The sequence below is a fragment of the Elephantulus edwardii genome, unplaced genomic scaffold, assembly GCF_000299155.1.
Source record: "Elephantulus edwardii isolate Elephantulus edwardi_28Jun2011 unplaced genomic scaffold, EleEdw1.0 scaffold00245, whole genome shotgun sequence".
Taxonomy (NCBI): domain Eukaryota; kingdom Metazoa; phylum Chordata; class Mammalia; order Macroscelidea; family Macroscelididae; genus Elephantulus; species Elephantulus edwardii.
This window is the reverse complement of record NW_006399995.1, coordinates 4,417,121-4,439,820: the sequence shown is the minus strand read 5'-3', so window position 1 is coordinate 4,439,820 and position 22,700 is coordinate 4,417,121. Positions and strand designations below refer to the sequence as shown.

At 38.4% G+C, this 22,700-nt stretch overlaps 2 pseudogenes; both read right to left on the bottom strand.

Moving 5' to 3' along the window:
• Positions 1 to 8,917: 8,917 nt before the first annotated feature.
• On the bottom strand, positions 8,918 to 15,073 carry LOC102867920 (annotated as a pseudogene).
• Positions 15,074 to 15,601: 528 nt separating this feature from the next.
• LOC102867515 overlaps positions 15,602 to 22,700 on the bottom strand; it is a 27,191-nt pseudogene continuing 20,092 nt past the window's right edge.

Here is a 22,700-nt window from a genome sequence, read left to right as displayed (position 1 = left end):
GAGCTCTGGTGGCCTAGTGGCAAAAAGCTGAAACTGCAATCCCAAAAGCATTTGGTTCACGACCACCAGCTGTTCTGCAAAAGGATGAGCAATCTCCTTCCATGCAAATAACCACCTCTGAAAACCCACTAGAGTGTCAGCTATGGGTTGGTTCCAACTCTGTGGTACACAACAATAATCTGTCTAGCGGCTTAAAATTTAATTAATAGATTGAAAATTTTGTTAGTATGACACAATATAGTCTTTTCTACTAACTTTTAATTGTGGTTTTACTGTATTAAAATGATTTTTATTTCTTTCTACTATTTACAAAATATTTCTAGAAAGCAAATTCCTCTGTTCCTGTTAAGAAAACCAGAGATCTGTTAACAAGCACTCCATCTTCACAGCCAAGGGATTTGGTGGTAAATTTTTAAATTTGGCACTTGTAATTTTTATTTTCTAAATCTTTGTTATACGATATTAAAAGTTTGTCATGTTGTTATTCTTGTTATGTGTCATTGAGTCCTTGTAACTCATAACAACCCTATATAAAACAGCTCTTACCCTGCTCTGTCCTGAGCCAACTTTATTGTCTCTGACACAACTACCCCAAAACCCTAGTCACTGAGTCAATCTATCTCATCCAAGGTCTTCTTTCTTACACTGTCCCTCCACCCTCCCAAGCAAGATATCCTTCTCCAAGGACAGATCCCTCCTTGCAACATGGCCACAGTATGTCAGACAGAACTTTAGAATCCTTGCCTCCAAGGGACAACCTGGTTTCACCCTCTCGAGGACAAGCCTGTTTGTTCTCCTGGCAGTCCATGTTATATATTCAATACTCTTTCCTAGCACCACAGCTCAAAGGCATCAATTCTCCTTCTATCATCACTAGTCATTGTACAGCTTTCTGATGCATAGCAAATAACTGTGAAGACCAGGGCCTTGATCAGGCACACCTTGGTCTCTAGTCTAACATTATTGCTCTTCAGTACTCTGGAGATGTCACTAACAGCAGACTTTCCCAGTCCAATTTGTCTTTTTATTTCCTGACTGCTGGCACCAATATTGACTGTGGAGTAAAGCAAACTGAATCTGTTAACAATCTCAATCTCTTTACCATCTCTTATGAGGCTGCCAATTGTCCCAGTGGTGAGAATCTTTGTTTTCTTGATGTTGAGCTTCAATCTATATTGAAGGCTTCATTCCTTGACCTTCTGCAGCAAATGCCTCAGACTCTCCTCCATTTCAGCAAGCAAGGTTGTTGTGATCTGCATAATGCAGGTTGTTGATGAGTCTTCCTCCAATTCTGATGTTATATTCCTCCTCATAGAACACAGCCTCCCGGATAATCTGTTCTGCATGTAGATTGAAAAAGTTTGAAGATAGGATACACGCCTGGCATACACCCTTCCTGATTTTGAACCATGCAATGAATGTTTCATTGCTCTGTTCTGACAACTGCCTCCTGGTCCAAGTTGTGCCAAGAAATTTGGGTGACAACTACCTGGCCAGCTGACTGTAAGAGATTCATATTTGTCCACTGTCTCCTTTCATATTCTTTGGTGACCCAAAAGAGTGCAGAAATTATCCAACAATATTATTAATATCATATACAAGCAAGATTATGCTGAAAATTATCCCAAAATGACTAGAAATCAACAGAGAACTGCCAGATGTGCAGATTGGACTTAGAAGAGGCCATTGTACTAGGAGTAGTATAGCTAATGTTGGATGGATCTTACCTGAAAGAGCAGGGAGACAAAGCAAAGTATTATGATGAAATGTGTAAAGATCTACAATCAGAATATCAAAAGGGCCGAACTTGCTCAGCATTTCTTAAGCTGAAGGAACTGAAGAATTAAGTCAAGCCTCTAGTTGCAATAGTTAGGGATGCTTTGAGCAGAATAATAAATAATTCAGGAAGCATTAAAAGAATATGAAAGGAGAATACAGAGTCACAATACCAAAAAAGACGTGACTGACCAGAAGAATTTCAAGAAACAACATATGATCAAGAGACAGTGATGATGAAGGAGGATGTTCAGGCTTTTCTGAAGGACATGGCAAAAAAAATAAAACCCCAGGAATTGATGGAATACCAGTTGACATATTTCAATGAACAGATGCTGCTCCGGATGTGCACACCATGTTGTGTCAAGAAATCTGGAGGACAACTACTTGGTCAACTAACTGAAAGAGTTCCATATTTATTCCCGTTCAAAAAGAAGGGTGACATAACAGAGTTCAGAAAGTGTTGAACAATATCATTAATAGTGTGCACATTCAAGATCCTACTGAAAATTATCCAAAAAATTACTGAAACAGCACAACAACAGAGAACTTCTAGATGTGCAGGCTGAGTTTAAAAGAGGCCATGGCACTAGGATTTTACAGCCAATGGTAGCTGGATCTTGCCTGAAAGCAATGATTACCAGAGGAATGTCTATCTGTATTTCATTTACTATATAAAGGCATTTGGCTGTATTCATCACAATAAACTGTGGCTAACTCTGAGAAGAATGGGACTCTCAGAACACTTGATCATGCTTATGCAAAATCTATACTTGGACCAGGAGGCAGTCATCAGAACAAGCAAGGAAACACTGCATGGTTCAAAATCAGGAAAGGTGGATACCAGGGATGCATCCTATCTCCATACCTTTTTAAATTATGTATGAAACAGGTCATCTGGGAGGCTGGCCTCTATAAGGAGGAATGTCATATGAGGATTTGAGGAAGACTCATAAAAAACCTGTGTTATGCTGATGAATCAACCTTGCTTGCCAAAACTGAGAAGGACCTGAGGTATTTATTGTAGAAGGTCAAAGACTGCAGACTTCAGTCTGGAGTGAAGCTCAACATCAAGAAAACAAAGATTCTCTCTACTGGGCCGATTGGCAGACTCATGATAGACAGTGAAGGGATTGAGATTGTTATGCTGAAGATCATTCAAAAATGGCTAGAACAGTACATAGATAGGAAACTACCAGAAGTTCAAGGCAAGGTTTAGAAGAGGCTGTGGAACCAAGGATATTGCTGCTGTCAAATGAATCCTGGCTGGAAGTAAGCTTGCTTGGCTCTACAATTAACACTCTTGATGTTGTTGTTGTTATGTGCTGTTGAGTCACCTGCAACTCATAAAGATCCTCTGTCTAACAACTCTGAACCCTGCCCTACCCTGAACCAGTCTCACTGAGTCCGACACATCTACCCCCATTACCCCAGTTACTGTATCAATCCATCTCATCCAGGGATGACATTCCAAAAGTGTTGATTGTGGAGCTGAGCAAGCTGTAATTGTTAACAACTTCAATCTCTTCATCTATCATGGTGCTGCTAACTGGCCAGTGATGAAAATATTTGTTTTCTTGATGTTGAGCTTCAATCCATATTGAAGAAAGTCCTTGACCTTCTGCAACAAGTGCATCAGCTCCTCCTCAGTTTCAGCAAACAAAGTTGTGTCATCTGTGTAACATAGGTTGCTGATGTGTCTTCCTTCTAGAAGCCAAGAAATCAAAAGATGGACTGTATTTGGAAAATCTGCTGTCAGGGACTGCTTCAGAGTACTGAAGAACAATGATGCCAGTCTGGAAACTAAGGTGCACCACATCTAGGCCATGGTCTTTATGATTACTTGCAATGCATCAAAAAGCTGGATTAAGAGTTATAGGAGAATTGATGCCTTTGAGTTGTGGTGCTAGAGAAAAGTTTTGAATAAACCATAGACTGCTAAGAGAACAAACAGGTTTGACCTGGAAAGAGTGAAACCCAGCTGCTCCTTGGAGGCAAGGATATTGAAGTTCCATCTGATATACTTTGGCCATGTTGCAAGGAAGGACCAATCCTGGGAGAAGGACATCATGCTTGGTATGGTGGAGGGACAGCATAGGAGAAGATGAGATGAGGTTAATTGATTCCAGTGCCTGGGGTGATGGACATAGGTGTATCAGAGAAAATAAAGTTGTTTCAAGACAGAGCAGAGCTCAAAGAGTTGTACATAGGGTCGTTATGAGTTGCTAGTGACTCAACAGCACATAACAGCAACAGCAACAACACTTGATATTAAAAATATTTAGATCCAGAATAAATGTACCTAAATTATTTGTTTGTCTGGTAAATTAATTTAATGGTTATTTTATAAACAACATCTTTTAAAATTTAGATGTAAGATATGGTATATTGGATGACCCAGAAAGCATGAAAAGAAGATGGAGGGAATACACAGATCACTATACCAGGGAGAACTGATTGACACTGAAAAATTTCAGGAAGTAGCAAAAGAACAGGAGTGAAGGGTAATAAAGGGGGAAGTGGATCTGCATTGAAGGCACTGGCAAAAAATAAGGCCCCAGGAATTGATGAGATACCAATTGACTTGTTTTGATTAACAGATGCAGCTTTGGATGCACTCACCAGTCTATGCCAGGAAATTTGAAGGACAGCTCTCTGACCAACATATTGGAAGAGGTTCATATTTGTTCCCATTCCCAAGAAAGGCAATCCAATTGAATGTGGAAACTATTAAACAATATCATTAATATCACATGCAAGCAAAATACTGCTGAAGATCATTCAAAAATGGCTAGAACAGTACATAGATAGGAAACTACCAGAAGTTCAAGGCAAGGTTTAGAAGAGGCTGTGGAACCAAGGATATTGCTGCTGTCAAATGAATCCTGGCTGGAAGTAAGGAATACCAGAAGAATGTCTTTTTGTGCTTTATTGACTTTGCAAAGGCATCTGAAAGTGTGGATCATAACAAGTTTTAGCTGAAATTGAGAAGAATGGGAGTGCTAAAACACTTAACTGTGCTCCTGCAGAACCTCGACCAGAAGGCTGTTGTGTGAACAGAGCAGGGGAACAATGCATGATTTAAAATTGAGAACAGAGTGTGCCAGGGTTGTATTCTCTCTTCATACCTATCCAATCTGTATGCTGAGAAAATTATTCAAGAAGCTGGACTTTATGAGGAGGAGTGTGGCATCAGGATTGGAGGGAGACTCAATAATAACCTGCATTATGCAGATGACACAACCTTGCTTGCTAAAAGTGAGGAGGACTTGAAGCACTTATTTTAGAAGATCATTGAATGCAACCTTCAATATGAATTGCATCTCAATGTCAAGAAAAGAAAGATTCTTACCACTGGACTGATAGGCAACATCATGCTGGATGGAGAGGAGATTGAGACTGTCAACAGCTTCATCTTGCTTGGATCTCCAAGTAACACCCTTGGTACCAGCAATCAGAAAATAAGGAAACACATTGTACTGGGAAAGTCTGCAGTTAGGGACCTCTCCAAATTATTGAGGAGTAATGATGTCAGTTTGAGGGCGAGGTGTGTCTGAATCAGGCTATGGTCTTTCTGATAACTTGTTATGCATCTGAGAACTGGACAATGAATAAGGATGATAGAAAAAGAGTTGGTGCCATTAGCTGTGGTGTCAGAGAATATCACTGAACACCCATTTGTTGGCCAGAAGAACAAGCAGATATGTCTTGGAGAGGGTTCAGCCAGGGTGCCCTTTGGAGACAAGAATGATAATGATTCACCTCTCATCCTTTGGGCATATTGCTAGGAGGGGTTATTCCTTGGACAGAGATATGATGCTGGGAAGGATGGAGAGTCACCAAAGGAGAGGAAGACCTTTAACTGAGTGGATTGACAAGGTGACTGCTGCAGTGGGCTCTTGCATGTCAGAAAGTATGCGAATGGCACAGGACAGAACAGGATTCAGATTTTTTTGTTCATAGGGTCACTATGAGTCATATTCGACTCCATGGAACCTAACAACAATGACATTTTATAAAATTCACTGTTTGAAAATTTGTAATTCATTGCTTTTAGTAAATTCACAAGGTTGTACAGTTGTCCTTCCCAAACTCACTGCCATTGAGACAAATCTGACTTACAGCACCACTATTCATCTTCCAAGGACCGCTATCCATCTTCCAAGGCTGTAAGCTTTTAAGAGAGGAAGACTGTCCATCTTCTTCCTACAGATCAACTAGTAGATTCAAAGAACCTCTGGTTAGCTACCAAACATTTTATATATTATTCCACCAGGGTTATTTGTTCAGTAATCATTATTTAATTCTATAACATTTTTGTCTCCATTAGCAGTCATTTTACATTTCCTTTTCCTGCCCTCAAGCCCCCGGAAAATACGAATGTACTTTCTATAATTTGCCTCTACTGGATATTTCATATAAATGAAATCATAATATATGACTGACTTCTTTTACTTAGTCTAATGTTTGCAAGGACTGTATGCTTTGTAGTCTGTTATCAGTACATTGTTTTGTTTGTTTGTTTTTATTATACTAGTTTATTTACAAAATTCTGATACATTGTTTTTCAGAACAGAATCTTCCAATTTCTCTCACACCTCCACTCATCAAAGTATTATGAGCATATTTATTTGTTGATAGATATTTGGGTTGTTTCCATATTTTGATGAATAATACTACTATGAACATTCATATCTAAGTTTTTGCATCAGCAGTTGTCAGTTTTATTGAACATTATACCTAGGAATAGAATTACTGAGTCATACAATAAATGCATTTTTAACTTTTGGAACTATCAAAAATGTATAAAAATGCTTCATTATATTTCTACCAGAAATCTCTGAGGTTTCTGATTTCACCACCTGTTATGACATTTGTGATTTTTCTTTTCCTTTTTCCCCCCTTACTTTAATCATCCTGCTCCACCATCCACCAGGATACCCATCCACTTCTACCCCCTCCCTTCACATCTATCTCCCTTTGACCAGCCCTCCATCTAATAACTTATATATGAAGCTTCCTTGGCTTCTGTGATTCCAAATACATCAGCTGATGGTAGTTCCTTATGTTAGGATCAATGTCTCTGAAATTTAGCCGTAATGTTTCCCGAGCAAAGGTGATTGCGTCTGATACAGGCCATGGTCTTCGCAATCACTTGTTATGCATCAGAGAGTTAGACAATGACCAAGGAGGATAGAAGGAGAATTGATGCCTTTGAGCTGTGGTGCTGGAGAAGAGTATTGAGAATACCATGGACTGCTAGGAAAACAAACAGATTCGTCCTGGAAAGGGTTAAACTGGGTGGCTCCTTGGAGGCAAGGATTCTGAGGCTCCGTCTAACATACTTTGGACATGTTGTGAGGAGAGACTGGTCCTTGGAGAAGGACATCATGCTTGGGAGGGTGGAAGGACAGCGCAGGAGAGGAAGGCCCTCTATGAGGTGGATTGATTCAGTGACTGGGATAATTGGGATGGGAGTGTCAGAGACAGTGCGATTGGCACGGGACAGAGCAGAGTTTAGGGCTGTTGTATATAGGGTCGCTATGAGTCGCAAGCGACTCAATGGCACATAACAACAACAACAACTTTAATTATCTGATTGTGTGGGTGTGAAGTGGAATTTTATTAAGTTTTGAGTTTTATTTCCTTAATTACTAATGATATTGAGCATCTTTTAATGTACTTTGACCATTTTTATATCTTCTTTGGAGAAATGTCTATTTAAAAATGACCGTGTACACTTATGTAAGTCTGTGATGTACATTGTAAGTCAATGACTATCTGTATTTTCTCCTATTCTCTGAGTCAAACACCTGTATTTTCTTCTATTTTGTGAGTAATTTTTTTTCATTTTGTAAGTAAATATTAATATCTTATAATAAATAACAGTAAAATACATTTATTAACACTTAATAGATTGACATATTAAAAATATACATTTGTGTGAAACAAACTGAAACTCTCCATATGCCACCAAATAGATGTGTAGGTCTTCTTCAATTACAAGCTGTTTGTCCTTAACTAATGTTGTGTCATTGTGTTCCATCAAGTTGGAACCTACCTATGGCTGACCCTCCAGCAAATTTTCAAAAGCAGTAAATTGTGTGGAGGAAGATTGTATATCTTTCTCCTATGGAGCAGCTATTGGATTCTGATCATGTACTTTTGCATTGCAGCACAATTGTTTACCATTAAGTCACAAGCTCTCCTATCCTCAAATGCTAGACTCAAGGACTTTAGGAAGATTCTGCTCCCCCAAAGTTTCAGTTTAACATGTCCATCCGAAAATTATTCTAAGAAAGATATGCAATAGATAAATATGAAATTGTTCTACTCACAGTGCTCTGGTGGCTTAGTGATAAAGAGTTATACTGCCAACTGAAAGGCACACAGTTCTAATCCACCAACTTCTCCACAGGGAAAAGATGAGCAGTCTCCTCCAATGCAATTCGCTGTTTTTGAAAACCCACTGGACACTCAGCTATGAGACCATTCTGACTTATCAGTATACAATCACTAACCAAACTGTAGTCCAATCTAGATTCAAGAGAGTTACTGTATTTTTAAACAAATAATATATGTACTGTAAGAGTTTTTTTTCCTTGTAAACTTCGCATACGCTATATGCATTACACACATTTTTTGCAGTATTTACATGCTATATGCAAAAGATACAAGAACCTAATCAACACTGCATCAACAAGCTAAAGCTTTTCAGAGCCTCTTGTAAAGAGTACAGATAATAAATATGGGTTTCTATTATTTTCAATTTTCTTTTGATTACTTAAACTGTAATTGCTGTTGCAATACTTAGCTTCTATAAGAGTAATATATTCTTTTGTAGATTGATTTATCATCAGTACAAAACACAGCTTTTGAAGGAGAACTATTCCCAAATGTCAGCAATAATGTGAATTCAAATGAAATTGTTCCTATGTCAAGTTTGCAAGAAGATTCTACAAATGAGGTAGCATTTTTCAATTTTATTTCAATTACTAAAATAACTCTAATTTTCACACATATTTATTAAAGACAGTCATTTATGATTTTTAAAAAACAATGCTCTGATACACACAAAACTTTGAAAATGGGGAATAAAAACACCACCCTCAACCCCCTCAGGTCAAAACCATTATTTAACCTAGATTGGCTTGATCTTGAAATGTAATCAAGTAGGACTGAACACTAAACCCTTTATGTCTTGGACAAGATAGTAAAATACTCCTTAATTTTTGGATCCTTAGACTATTTAACATAATAAGAAAACCAATTTTTAAAGTTGTGAAAGAAATGTGTTCATCTCCAATGACAGTTTCTAGCTCTTGCCAGGCTACTTGGTCAAGAGGAGACCAGGAAGCATTATCCTCTTTAGTAGTTTCACTGTCATCAATTATCCTCTTCAGTTCTTCCATCACATTTTTATGTACATAGCCTTTTTTCTGATCATGACATAATTTTTGTAATTGCTTTTGTTGGCATATCTCAATTTTTCTGAGTTGAACCCTAGACTCCAAGAACTTGTGGTTAAACTTGGCCTTGTGACAGACATAGTAACGCAGGTAAAAGTTATTCTAGCTAGTTATAGCTAGCAAAAGCCAACCAAGACCAAACTTCAGTAGGAAACTTCACCACAGCACACAGAAGTGAAATAAAGAATTGGGGTATTTTAATTATTCTTTTGTAGGTTATAATTTCCCAAAGCATCCTTAAGTATTGCAACTCGATGCTTGAATTTGTTCTTTGGTTCCTTCAGCTTAAGAAATGCTAAGTGAGTTTGGTCCCTTAGATTTTCTGATTTCTGACTCCAGCTCTTCATACATTTCATTATAATACTTTGTCTTCCTGTGCTGCCCATGGAAATCTTCTGTTCATCTCCTTATTATCTTGATTCCTTCGCTTTGCTTTGGCTTCTCGGTGCTCTAGTGCAATATTCAAAGTATCTTCTGACATCCATCTTGGTCTTTTCTTCCTCCTCTGTCTTTGTAATGACCCCTTGTGTTATTCTTGATATCCTCCCACAGCTCATCTGGTCTTCGCTCATTAACATTCAAGACCTCAAATCTATTCCTGAGATGGTGTTGAAATTTAGATGGGATAGACTTAAGGTCACATTTTGGTTCCTGTGGATTTGTTTTAATTTAACACAGATTTTATTTGATTTAACAAAGATCTTATTTTCTTTTAACAAAGATTGAGCCATTGAGCCAATTGGCAGCATCATGATAGATGGTGCAGAGACTGAGATTATTAACAGCTTTAGTCTCTTTGGCTCCACAATCAACATTCTTGGTACCAGCAGCCAGGAAATTAAAAGACAAATTGCACTGAGGTCAGAGACCTCTCTAAAGTACTGAAGAGCAACAATGTCAGTCTGGAGACTAAGGTGTGTCTGATCCAGGCCATAGTTTTTGCAATTTCTTGCTATACATTAGAAAGCTGGACAATGATAGAAGGAGAATTGATGCCTTTGAGCTGTGGTGCTGGAGAAGAGCATTGAATATACCATGCGCTGCTAAGAGAACAAACAGGTTCATCCTAGAGAGGGTGAAACCAGGCTGCTCCTTGGAGGCAAGGATTTTGAAGATTCATCTGACATACTTTGAACATGTTGCAAAGAGGGACCAGTTCTTGGAGAGGGATGTCATGCTTGGGAGAGTGGAGGGACAGTGCAAGAGAGGAAGACCCTAGATGAGATTAATTGATTCAGTGACTGGGGTAATGGGGTAGGAGTATCGGAGACAGTGAGATTGGCACAGGATAGAGAAGGTTTTAGGACTGTTGTACATAGGGTCACTCTGAGTTGCAGTTAACTCAATGGCACATAACAACAACAACAACAACAGGTTATAATTTTGTGCGTGTGTGTGTGTGTGGGAAGTGTACTCTTTCCTTAATTTTAAGCATGTGTTTTGTTGGTTTACATACAAAATTAATAAAAATCATTTGCTATAAATGTAAAATTCCACACTACGGGCAAAAAAAACAAAGGAGTGTTGTTGTTGTTGTTGTTGTTGTTGTTGTTGTTGTTAGTTGCTGTCAAGTCTCATATGACTCATAGCAAAAACAATTATAGATACCAGAAAAGGCAAGCCATGTCCATCAATCAGAATACAAGCAGTAGCACCAGGTGAGCCAAGGACAGTTCCTGGGCAGGGTCTCTCCTCAGGTTTGCAACACCACACTTTTTACCCTACAGGTACTTCTAAGTTTCTAACTCCAGTATAATCTAAGGAAGGAACTATTATATCCCATAAATTTAGGATTTCTGAGGTATGGTTTCCTTACAAAGATTATAAATAAGGAAAGACTTAGGGGGTGATGACAAAACCATGGGTCAATTTATAAACCCTTGTCTTTCCCTAATCCCCTAGGAATCAAAAAGCCAAACCATCGGGCTAGTTTGCTACTTCCACAGGACGGTGACAACTGTCTCTCCTGGTGAAAGGTCCTGTGACAGGGGTGTTGTTGTTGTTGTTAGGTGCCATCAAGTCAAGTTCAAATCATAGTGACTCTATGAACAAAAGATCTGAGCCCAGTTCTATCCTGTGCTATCCTCACACCTCCTGAGACACAAGAGCCTTCTGTGGCAGTCACCATGTAAATCCACCTGTTTGAGGGTCTTTCTTTCCTTTGTTGACCCTCCACCCTTCCCAGCAGCATGTCCCTTTCCAAGGAATAGTGCCTTCTAGCAACATGCTCAAAATATGTGAAGCAAAACCTCATCATTCTTTCCTCCAACTGCATTCTCTTCAAGATTTATCTGTTTGTTCTCTTGGCCATCCATGGTATTTTCAGTGCTCTTCTCCAGCACCACAGCTCAAAGACATCAATTCTTCTTCTGTCATCCTTATTAATTGTCCAATTTTCAGGTGCATAGCAAGTGAGCAGAATGACTATGGCCTGAATCAGATGAACCTTAGTCCTCAAACTGATATCAATACTCCTCAACAACTGTAGAACTTGTATGAGGATCCAAGGCAGGAGGGTGGAAGCTGATGGGTAAGGAAGGATGGGCAAGGGTAGGGAGGTGGGAAGGTGGGTTAATCATAAGGTCACACAATTTGATGGGTGCAGGGAGGGGTGAGTAAAGGAAATGGGAAGATCTGATGTGAAAAATAATGTATATAAACTTTGTATATAAACCAGTATAAAATAAAAATTTTATTTAAATTAAAAAATAATAATAACTTGGAGAGGTCCTTAATTGCAAATTTCTCCAGTACAAAGCATCTCCTTATCTCCTGACTGCTGGTATCAAGGGTGCTAATTGTGAATTCAAGCAAGATGAAGCTGTTGACAATTTCAATCTTCTCTCAATCCATCATGATGTTGCTTATCAGTCCAGTGTTAAGAATCTTTGTTTTCTTGATATTGAGATGCAATTCCTATTGAAGGCTGCTTTCTTTGATCTTCTGCAACAAGTGCTTCAAGTCCTCCTCACTTTTAGCAAGCAAGGTTGTGTCATCTGCCTAAGACAGGTGATTGATGAGTATCCTTCCAATCCTGATGCCACACTCCTCTTCAAAGAGTCCAGCTTCCTGAATAATTTGCTCAGCATACAGATTGAATAGGTATGGTAAGAGAATACAACCCTGATGCACTGCTTTTTCAAGTACAAACTATGCGGTGCTCCCCTGCTCTGTTCATACAATAGCCTCCTGGTCCAGGTCCAGGTTGGGTAGGGGTTGTTGTTGGTTATTATGTGGCATTGTGTCACCTGCAATTCATAGCGACCCAATCTACAACAGGCCTAATCCCTGCCCTATCCTGTGCCAGTCTCATTGTCTCTAACACACCTACCCTCATTACCCCAGACACTAAATCAATCCACCGCATAGAGGGTCTTCCCTGTCTGCGCTGTCCCTCCACTCTCCCCAAGCATGACGTCCTTCTCCAAGGACTGGTCCCTTCTTGCAACACGTCCAAAGTATGTAAGATGAAGCTTCTATGGCTGTGATTCATAAGGATCAATACCCTTTAAAGGACGCTTCAACAGTGTAGCAAGACTCTCAAGTGCTAACTAATTTATCTGCCTGAACATTCCCAGGAAAGACATGGAGATCCATGGAAAAACACTAATATCCATACCTTGTATGCATATATCTTCCTACAACTCCTTACTCCACAAGGAGAGGGAACTGATCATCCATTCTTGTTGTTTCTACTGGGCAATCCATAGAGTTAAGTCGTTGAAGACAGCCTGTCTAGGTTCATCTTTTAAAACAATCCATGCAGCTCTGAGCTCAGTCATTGTCTACTCTATCACAATGATACATCCACACACTGTCTGTGGAAGTTTGGCAAAGGTCCTGTCTTTATATGATCTGGCCCAAGGCCTTATCAGGATATGGTCAAGCCTTAGCAAGACAGGCCTGGGGCTAAATATTTGGGGTAGACAGGGAATTGTGACATTCTTCCTCCACAGCGTTTGCCTTTTGTAACTGAGATATCCCATGCAGTGTAATGTTTTACAAGTTCATTGTTTTTCAATGCTTCTTTTTTTCCCTTTTTTTTATTTATTAATTTTCATGAAAGTTTACAGAGACTTAGGGTTTACAGTCATTCATTGTTGGACTTTTCTCCCTGCCCATCCTCTCCCCCTAATTCACTCTTCTCCTTGAAAAGAAAAAGAAAAATTTTTTCATTGTTATGCAATCCCTCCCCACCAAGTCCACTCCACTATGCAGCCTTCACTCTGGACTTCTATAATGACAAGAATACCCATTCATATATCCCTTTTAAACAGTTTTCTCCTTCATCTGTTTCAATGAAATCTATATCATTCATCCCTCCTTTTCTGTCTTCCCTCAACCCTGATGTCAATCACATTTTATAATAGTGGCCTTATGCAATATTTGTCCTTTTGTGATTGAGATAGTTCACTCAGCATAATGTCCTCCAGGCTCACCCATTTTGAATAATATTGCATGAGTTCTTTGTTTTTCAATGCAGTGTAGTATCCCATTGTGTGAATATACCAGAGCTTCTCTATCCATTCATTTGTTGATGGACACTTGGGTTGATTCCATCTCTTTGCTATTGTGAACAAAGCCACAATAAACATGAGTGTGCATATATCGCTTGGGTGGCAGTTATGGTTTCTTTAGGGTAAATCCCCAGTTGTGAAATTGCTGGGTCAAATGGTATCTCTATTTGCAACTTTTTGAGAAAGTGCCATACAGCCTTCCATAGTGGTCGCACTGTTTTACTCACCCACCAACAGTGAATAAAGGTTCCAGTTTTTCCACAAACTCACCAGCTTTTGATGTTTGCTGTTCTGTTAAATTTTGCTATTCTTACTGGAGTGAGATGATATCTCATAGTTGTTTTGATTTGCATCTCTCTTATAGTTAGGGATTTTGAACATTGCTTCATGTGTTTATTTGCCCTCTGAATGTCTTCTTTGGTGAAATGTCTGTTAATATCCTGTGCTCATTTTTCAATTGGGTTATTTACTTTTTTAAAAATTAATTTTAATGAAAGTTTACAGAGACTTAGGATTTCCAGTCATTCATTGCTGCAGTTTTCTCCCTAGGGTTATTTACTTGTATCTTGTTGCGGTGCTCTGTAAATTCTAGTTGTAAGTCCCTTGTCAGACATGTCATTACCAAATATTTTTTCCCCAAACTGTGGCTTCCCTTTTTACCCTGTTGGAGAAGTTTTTGGATGTGCATAGGGATTTAATTCTTAGACGGTCCCATTCATTTCTTTTATCCTCTCTTGGATGGAGATTTTCCAGGATGCTTGGAAGACTGTTTATGTTGTGGATTAGGACTTGTAGAGTTCTTCCACAATGCTCCTTAATATTCCATTGTGTGAATATACTATAGTTTTTCTATCCACTTGTTCATTGATGGGCGCTTGGGTTGCTTCCATCCGTTTGCTATTGTGAATAACTCAGCAATAAACATGGGTGTTCATACATTTGTTTGAGTCCCAGCTCTGGTTTCTCTGGGTTATATTCCCAGTAGTGGAATGCTGGGTCAAATGGTATTTTTATTTCTAAATTTTTAATAAAGTGCCAGACTGCCTTCTCTAGTGGTTGTAGCACTTTATGCTCTCACCAACAAGTGAATAAGGGTTCCAATCTCTGTACAACCTTTTACAGCATTTGCTCTTTGCTGTCCTGTTGAATTTTGTAGTTTTGCTGGGGAAGCTCCTTCTTTTCAATTCAGCTAGTTGGCATACTTAAAGTCTCCACTACTTGGTCAGACGTTTGCAAGCAGGAGACGAGCTTTCTAGTGGTGAACAATACTTTCTGCAACTTATGGGACTTACTCCAAGCAACTATCTCCATTTCTGTCTTGGATTTAACCAGAGTGTCACTGTGACCAACACCAGCAAGTCTTTCTTGATCTTCCTAATTCCTACACTCTACAGGTGTTCCAACAAACCTTGAAGCATTATTATGGTATCTCCCTACTGACAAACCAGTCTCCACTCCACTAGCAACTGAGAAACAAGCCCTCCTGGCTGGCTCATCAATTGGGTTTTTTTTTAATTTGTTGTTATTTTGGGGGTGTTTTTGTTTGTTTCTTCTTTTTTTCCAGATAAAGGCTTGTTTTGTTGAATGTTTGATCTATATAACTGCCAAGGCCACTATGTATAGACAAGTTGTTGTTGTTGTTATTGTTGATTACTGTCGAGTAGAGCACGACTCATAACAACTCTATGAACAAAAGACCTAGTGGCTTTCTATAGCTATCATCATTTTTCCAAGTTCATAGAGTTTCCATAGGCATGTGGCTCAGGAAGTGGAGAGGAGCCTTATTTCTTGGGCTCTTTCTCTTTAGACAAAGTCTTGATGATTTTTGTTAACTTGGAATCACCCCTCATGGCACTGGCATGCCTCCTTGGCCTTAGACTTCTGGGCCACAATCTAGTCAGCCAGGAGCTTCTTGTGGTCTTTGTCTGCCTTCAGCTTGTGAATGCGTTCCATGAGAATTAGTTCGTTCTTTAACACATTCCCCTTTTCTTTCAAGTAAAGTCTTGTTCCATGTGACAATCAATCTTTTTAGACTCTCAATGTCTTCTAGTAGCCAGCGTAAAACCCTCCTCTGCCTCGTCCAGATGACCTTCTCAGGCCTTTGAACAGTACTGTTTCATTTGTTGTTTATCAAAGAGACTGAACTGACCCATAAGCCATGATCCTCCACTGGTTTTCAGAGGTGGTTGATTGCTCAGGAGATTTTCCTTCCTTTGCAGTGCAGCTGGTTATTATGAACCACATGCCTTTAGGATTGCAGAACAGTTTCTTACCACTAAGCCACCAAATGCCTATATCTACCTATGCCCATATGCCTGCCCTTCCTGTGGACTAAGGTATTTTTTTTCCAGCATCAAGCCCTAGAATAGATGATCACAGGCTTGTGGATGATCAGGTTATCTTTGATTAGTTTTTGTGTTTGCTACCAAGAGTTGGCACTGGCAGTTTCATTGGTCTTATTAGGACAGACCTTCTTCTTGCCACAGCGGAGGTCACGAGATGCAAGCCTCTTCTTGCCTGAGCACACTCATGGCTGCAGTCGCAGGGCTGAAAGGGCTTTGCTAATTGTTGGGGCCTATTCTCCAGAGGGAAAATCCTTCAAGGTTGTGTTTGTACACAGATCAAAAAAATCACCTAGGGACAAACTAAAAGACAGCTTGTTACTGACCAGGGGCAAGTATCAGTGCTGCCTCATACCAGTGATGGTAGGCTGAAAAATTATCACTGAAGTTGGGGAGAAGCAGCTAATTATTTAATACTCTTATACAAACAGTACATTAACAATACCAAGAATTACATAGGCTGATAGGAAAATGCTAAGAATATGCAAGCTTAATTTAAGGGGGACAAGAATGTCAGCTGCTTGATAAAGGAGACCATCAGTCAATTTGCCCTCATTCTGGGATGAAATCAGGAAAACAGATCCAATGAAAAAAAAAATAAGTCTAATAAGAAACAGCCAGCTTAACCTAAGTATATCCAGTTTTTGGCATTTATTAGGATATGCCATGCAAGGCCTTTTAAAAAACAATTTTTTTTATTATTATTTGAGTGGAGGTTTGCAAAAGCAGATTTTTCATTTAGCCATTACTAAATATTTTGTTCCATGGCAAAATATTTTGCTCTCATTTTTGGTGGTTTGTTTTTTTGTTTTGGTTGTGGTTTTTTGTTTTTTTTGTGTGTGTACTGTGGAGTTGGATCCGACTGGTACAGGAGATTGCCCCTTCTTCTCCAGTAGAGAATCTGGTGCATTCCAACTGCGCACATTTGGGATTGCAGTGCAGTTTCTCACCACCAGGCCACCAGAGCGCCCTCATGACATTAATTTTTTTTTTATGACATTAATTTTTATAACCACAATCACACTTTCCCCATTTTTTTCTTCTAATTCCAATTATCTTTGATCTTTCACTATTTCTCTGTGTCTTTCATTTTTTGTTGATGTGTTGATTATCTCATTACTTGATATTGTCTTTCTCTTCACCTCTCTCAATATATATCTATTGCTAACCATCTAACAGTTTATGAATTGTTTAGTCTTTTAAAATAGCCTTTATTTTCTTTTTGTTTTTATTGGTTTGCATACAATAATTCATATAGATTGTATTTAATTCATGTACACCGTGCTTTATACAACCTTTTATCTACTTTGTGTTTCATACTGTATATGACATTTATCCTTTTGTAACTGCCCTTTTCACTCGGCATAATGTCCTCTAGATGCATGCGTGTTATGTTTCACAATGTCAGTGCTGCTTAATACTCCACGGTGTGAATGTACCTCCATTTTTTTATTCATTAGTTTGTTAACAGACATTTGGGTTGCTTCCATCACTTTGCTGTTATTGTTAGTAATGCTACAAATTGAGTGTGTATATACCTGTTGGTGTCCCAGCTCTTTTTTCTTTAAAGTATATACCTAGTGGTAGATTGCTGGGTCAAATTATATTTCTATTTTCAGTTTTGTAAGAAGGCAATAAACTGCTTTTCACAGTGATTGTACCATTTTACATTCCTATTATCACTGTTTAAGAGTTATAATCTCTCCATAACCTTGTCAACATATGTTGTTTACTTTCTTATTGAACTTTGTTAATCTTGCTGAGGTGAGATGATATATTTTTTGTTATGTATTTTCCTCTGTGAGCTCTCGTGGCATAGTCCATAGAAAATTGTGCAGAAATTAAAAAAACCACACCTCTCTAGCAGTTCAAATTCACACGCAGCTCCAAGGGAGAAAAATGAGTAATCTCCTTCTGTGCTACTTACGGTCTCTGAAAATCCACTCAGGGGTCAGCTTGGAGTCTGTTCCTACTCAAGCGCAATGAGTTTGAGATCTGTCATCTAAACATCCTATTTGGTGAAGTGATCTTTTATGCCCTTTGCTCATTTTGTCATTGTGTTGTTTATCTCTTTCTGGTTGAGATATTGGAGTTTTCAAGATAAACCCCATATTAGATATGTAATGGTTCAGGATAGATCTTAAGTCTTCTTTTTGACATGAAAGCAACACAATTTTTCAATTTGAGATTCCCAGAATAGTAGTCCCTATGGTTGCTTGATTAAAAATGTTCAATTCAGTACATTTCAAACTCTCTAATACTTACAGTGTCTATCTTTAAGTAGTCCATATAATTTTTTTTAAAACTTCTTGCCTTCATATATTCCATTATCTGATTATTAGTTGATGTTTGGACCTGTTTCTCCTCATTTTGAGTCACACCACTTCAGCAGATAAAGGTCTTTCATTGGCTGAAAGCTTTACTTCATATCATTAACGTAAACTTTACTTTGGGGAGACAGCTCTTCCTCAATAGTATTTTAAGTGCTTTCCAACCCGAGAGGCTGATATAGTACTATATAAGACAGTGTTCTGCTGTTATTCATAGGGTTTTCAATGGTGCATTATTCCAAAAGTAGAAAGTCCTGCTTCCCAGTCAGTCTTAGCCTGTAAAGTTCCACTGAACTCTTTCCACCATGAGTAATTAAATTACCTGTTAGTACTTAAATACTAGTGGGATAGCTTCTAGAATCACAGTAACACATATCACCATAGTACAACAAGCTGACAATACAAGTGGTGGAGGTCACACAATGTGAATATGTTAAGTTTATTTTCTTAGCTCTGTTGTTGTTAGTTGTTTTGTTGTTGTTGTTGTTGTTGTTGTTAGATGCCATCAAGTTGAGTACAGCTCATAGGGACCCTATGAACAAAAGATCTGAACACTGTTCTATCCTGAGCCATCTTAACATGTCCTAACACATGAGTCAATTACAGCAGTCACCCTGTCAATCCACCTAGTTGAGGGTCTTCATCTCCCTTCACCAACCCTCCACACTTCCCAGCATCAAGTCTTTCTCCAGGTAATAGCCCCTCCTAGCAATATGCCCAAAGTATGTGAGACAAAGTCTAATCATTCTTTCCTCTAAAGATCACTCCAGCTGCACCATCTCCAAGACATAGCTTTCATTCTCTTGGCCATCCATGGGATGTTCAGTGCTCTTCTCCAACACCACAGCTCAAAGGTGTAAATTCTTTTCCTGCCATCCTTATTCATTGTCCAGCTTTCAAATGCATAACAAGTAACTGGAAAGACTATGGTCTGAATCAGATGCACCTTGGTCCTCAAACTTATATCATTACTCCTCTATAATTTTGAGCGATCCCTAACTACATATTTTCCCAGTGCAATATGTCTCCTTATTTCCTGACTGCTGGTACCAAGGGTGTTAATTGTGGATCCAAAAAAGATGAAGCTTTTGACAATTTCAATCTCCTTTACATCTAGCATGATGCTGCCTAATGGTCCAGTGGTAAGAAATTTGTTTCCCTGACATTGAGATACAATCCATATTGAAGGCTACATTCCTTAATCTCCTGCAACAAGTGCTTCAAGTCTTCTTCACCTTCGGCAAACAAGGTTGTGTCATCTACATAACACAGGTTATTGATGACTCTCCCCCCAATCCTGATGCCACATTCCTCTTCATAGGGTATCAATCTATGTTGTTGTTAGTAGGTACCTTTAATTTGAATCATAGCAAGCCTTTGAACAAATCTGAAACTTTCCTTGTCCTGTGCTAACCTCACTATCTCTGCATGCTCAAGCCCATTGCGGTAGTCACTGCATCAGTCCATCTGGCTGAAGGTCTTCCTCTCTTTTGTTGACCCTCTACCTTTTCCAGTTTCTCTCAAAGGATTGGTTCTTCCTGAAAATATGCCCAATGTAAGTGAAATGAAATTTTACCATCCTTATCTCCAAAGAGTACTCTGGTTGCCCTTCTTTCAAAATAAATTTGTTTGTTCTTTTAGCAGTCCATGGAAGGCTTAATATTATTCTCCAACACCACAATTCAAAGGCATCTGCATCTATTCTTTTTTGGTCTTCTGTATTCATTGTCTAACTTTCAGATGTATAGGAAGTCGGTGAAAATACCTTAGTCTTTAAACAGACATCCTTGCTCTTTAGCACTTTGGGTAGGTCTTTGACAGCATATTTCCCCAATGCAACACATCTTATGATTTCTTTCTTTTTAAAAAAAATGAAATCAAGATTTATTGGATACATTTGTAACCTGTATATGTACAGGATAGTCTTATAATCCTATCCTGGTCAATATTACATACCAAGTAAGTGGCAAAACAAGTTTTTGAGTTTGTATCTGCCTCTTGCTCCCTTTTTTCATGACATCAAAGGGCATGTGTAATGACATTGTTTTCATGTTTAATACGAAGTACGATGCTCTGGGTTGCATGATGGTCAGGCACTGCTCGTGTTGTTCCCTTTTACTGAAATTTGTCCTAGTGGTAGCCTGGTAAGAGGCTCTCCAGGGCAAGACTGAGAACAACTGTGAAGTGATTACCTAGGGAATAATGAAGAGGAGAACCGAGAGGAAAAAGGGTGAGAAGGAAGGTGCTAGGAGCATGTTATGATTTCTTGAGTGCTGCTACCTTGAATATGGACTGTGGAGTCAAGTAAAATGAAAATGTTGATAACTTTAATCTTCTCTCCTGATGTTGTCTGTTGGTCCACTGGTGAAGATTTTTTCATTTTTGTTGTTTAGATACAACCCATATGGAAGGCTGTAGTCTTTGATCTTCTGCAGTAAGTGCTTCAAGTCTTCTTCACTTTCAGCAAGCAGGGTTGTGTCATATACATAATACATATTGTTGATGAATCTTCCTTTACTCCTGAAGTTACAGTGTTCTTCACAGAGTCCAAATTATTATATTGTTTGCTCAAAATGTAGATTGAATAGATTGAATTGTAGATTCCCTGATGAACACCTTTCTTTATTTTAAACCATGTAATATTCCCTTATTCTGTTCAGACAGCTGTTTCTTGGTCTACATATAGATTTCTCATGAGCATAATTAAATGTTCTGGAATTCTGATTCTTCTCAATATTAGCTTTAATGTCTTATGACCACACAATCAAGTGCCTTTGCATAATCAATAAAGCACAAGTAAATATTTTTCTTATATTATCTGCTTTAAGGTAAGATACATCTGACATTATTAAGGATATTCCTCATGCCACAGCCTATTCTGAATCAAGCTTGAATTCCTGGAAGTTCTCTCTTATTGTACTGTTCCAGTAATTTCTAAATAATCTTTAGCAAGATTTTACTTGCATATGATATTAAACATATTGTTTAATAATTTCCATACTTTATTGGCTCACCTTTTTTTTTGGTATGGAAACAAATGTGTATCTCTACCATAAGGTGGCCAGATAACTGTCTTCCACATTTATTGATAGAGACTGGTGAGCATGTCCAGAATAGCATTTATTTCCTGAAATACCTCAATTAGTATTCCATCAAATCCTGAGCATTATTTTTTGCCAATGCCTTCAGTGAAGCTTGGACTTCTTCTTTCAGTTCTATTGATTCTTGATCATACGCTATTTCCTAAAAATGATTCTGTTTCACCTACTTCTTTTTGATACAGTGACTCTGTGTTCCTTCTTTTGATATTTCCTCTTGTCACTCAATATTGTGCCCATACAATCCTTTAGTGCTGCAACTTGAGGCTTGATTTGTTGTTCAGTTATTTAAGCTTCTTAAATTCCAATGGTATTATTCCTTTTTGGTTTTCTAATCTAACTCCTTGCACATTTAATTATAATACTTTCCTCTGTCTTCTTGAGTTACCCTTTTAAAGTATTTTGTTCAGATTTCATATCTCAATATTTCTTCCCCTTTTTTGGCTTATTTTTGCTCCAATGCAAGTTTTAGAGTCCCTTCTGACATTAATTTTGGTCTTTTCTTTCTTTCCTGTCCTTGTGATGATCTTTACTTTCTTCAAATGTGATATCCTTGATGTCATTCCACAACTTGTCTGATCTTCAGTCATTAGTTTTTATTCCATCAAATTTAATCTTAAAATACTTTTTAAATTCAGCTGAGATATATACATTCATTGTCATATTTTTATTCTAATGGACTTGTTTTACTTTTCTTCCAGTACAATTTGTACTTAAAAAGGCATAATTGATGGTGTGTTCCACATTCAACCCCTGGCCTAGTTCTGAAAACTGTTAATGAGCTGTTTCAAGATCTCTTTCCATAGATATAGTCAATCTGATTCCTGTGTAGTCTATCAGGTGAAGTTCATGTGTACAGTTGCAGTTTATGGGTTAAAAACTATTGGCAGTGAGTAAATCATTCATTCTTCAAAATTCTATCATGTGATCTCCAGCCTGATTTCTGTCCTCAAGTCCATTTCCAACTGCCAGTCCTTCTTTGTTTCCAGCTTTTGCATTCCACGCACCAGTTATTATTAAGACATCTTAATTGCATGTTTCAGCAATTTCAGGCTGCATACATTGGTTGTTGTTATTATGTGCCATCGAGTCGTTTCCGACTCATAGCGACCCTATGCACAACAGCTCTAAACCCTGCTCTATCCTGCGCCAACCGCACCGCCTCTGA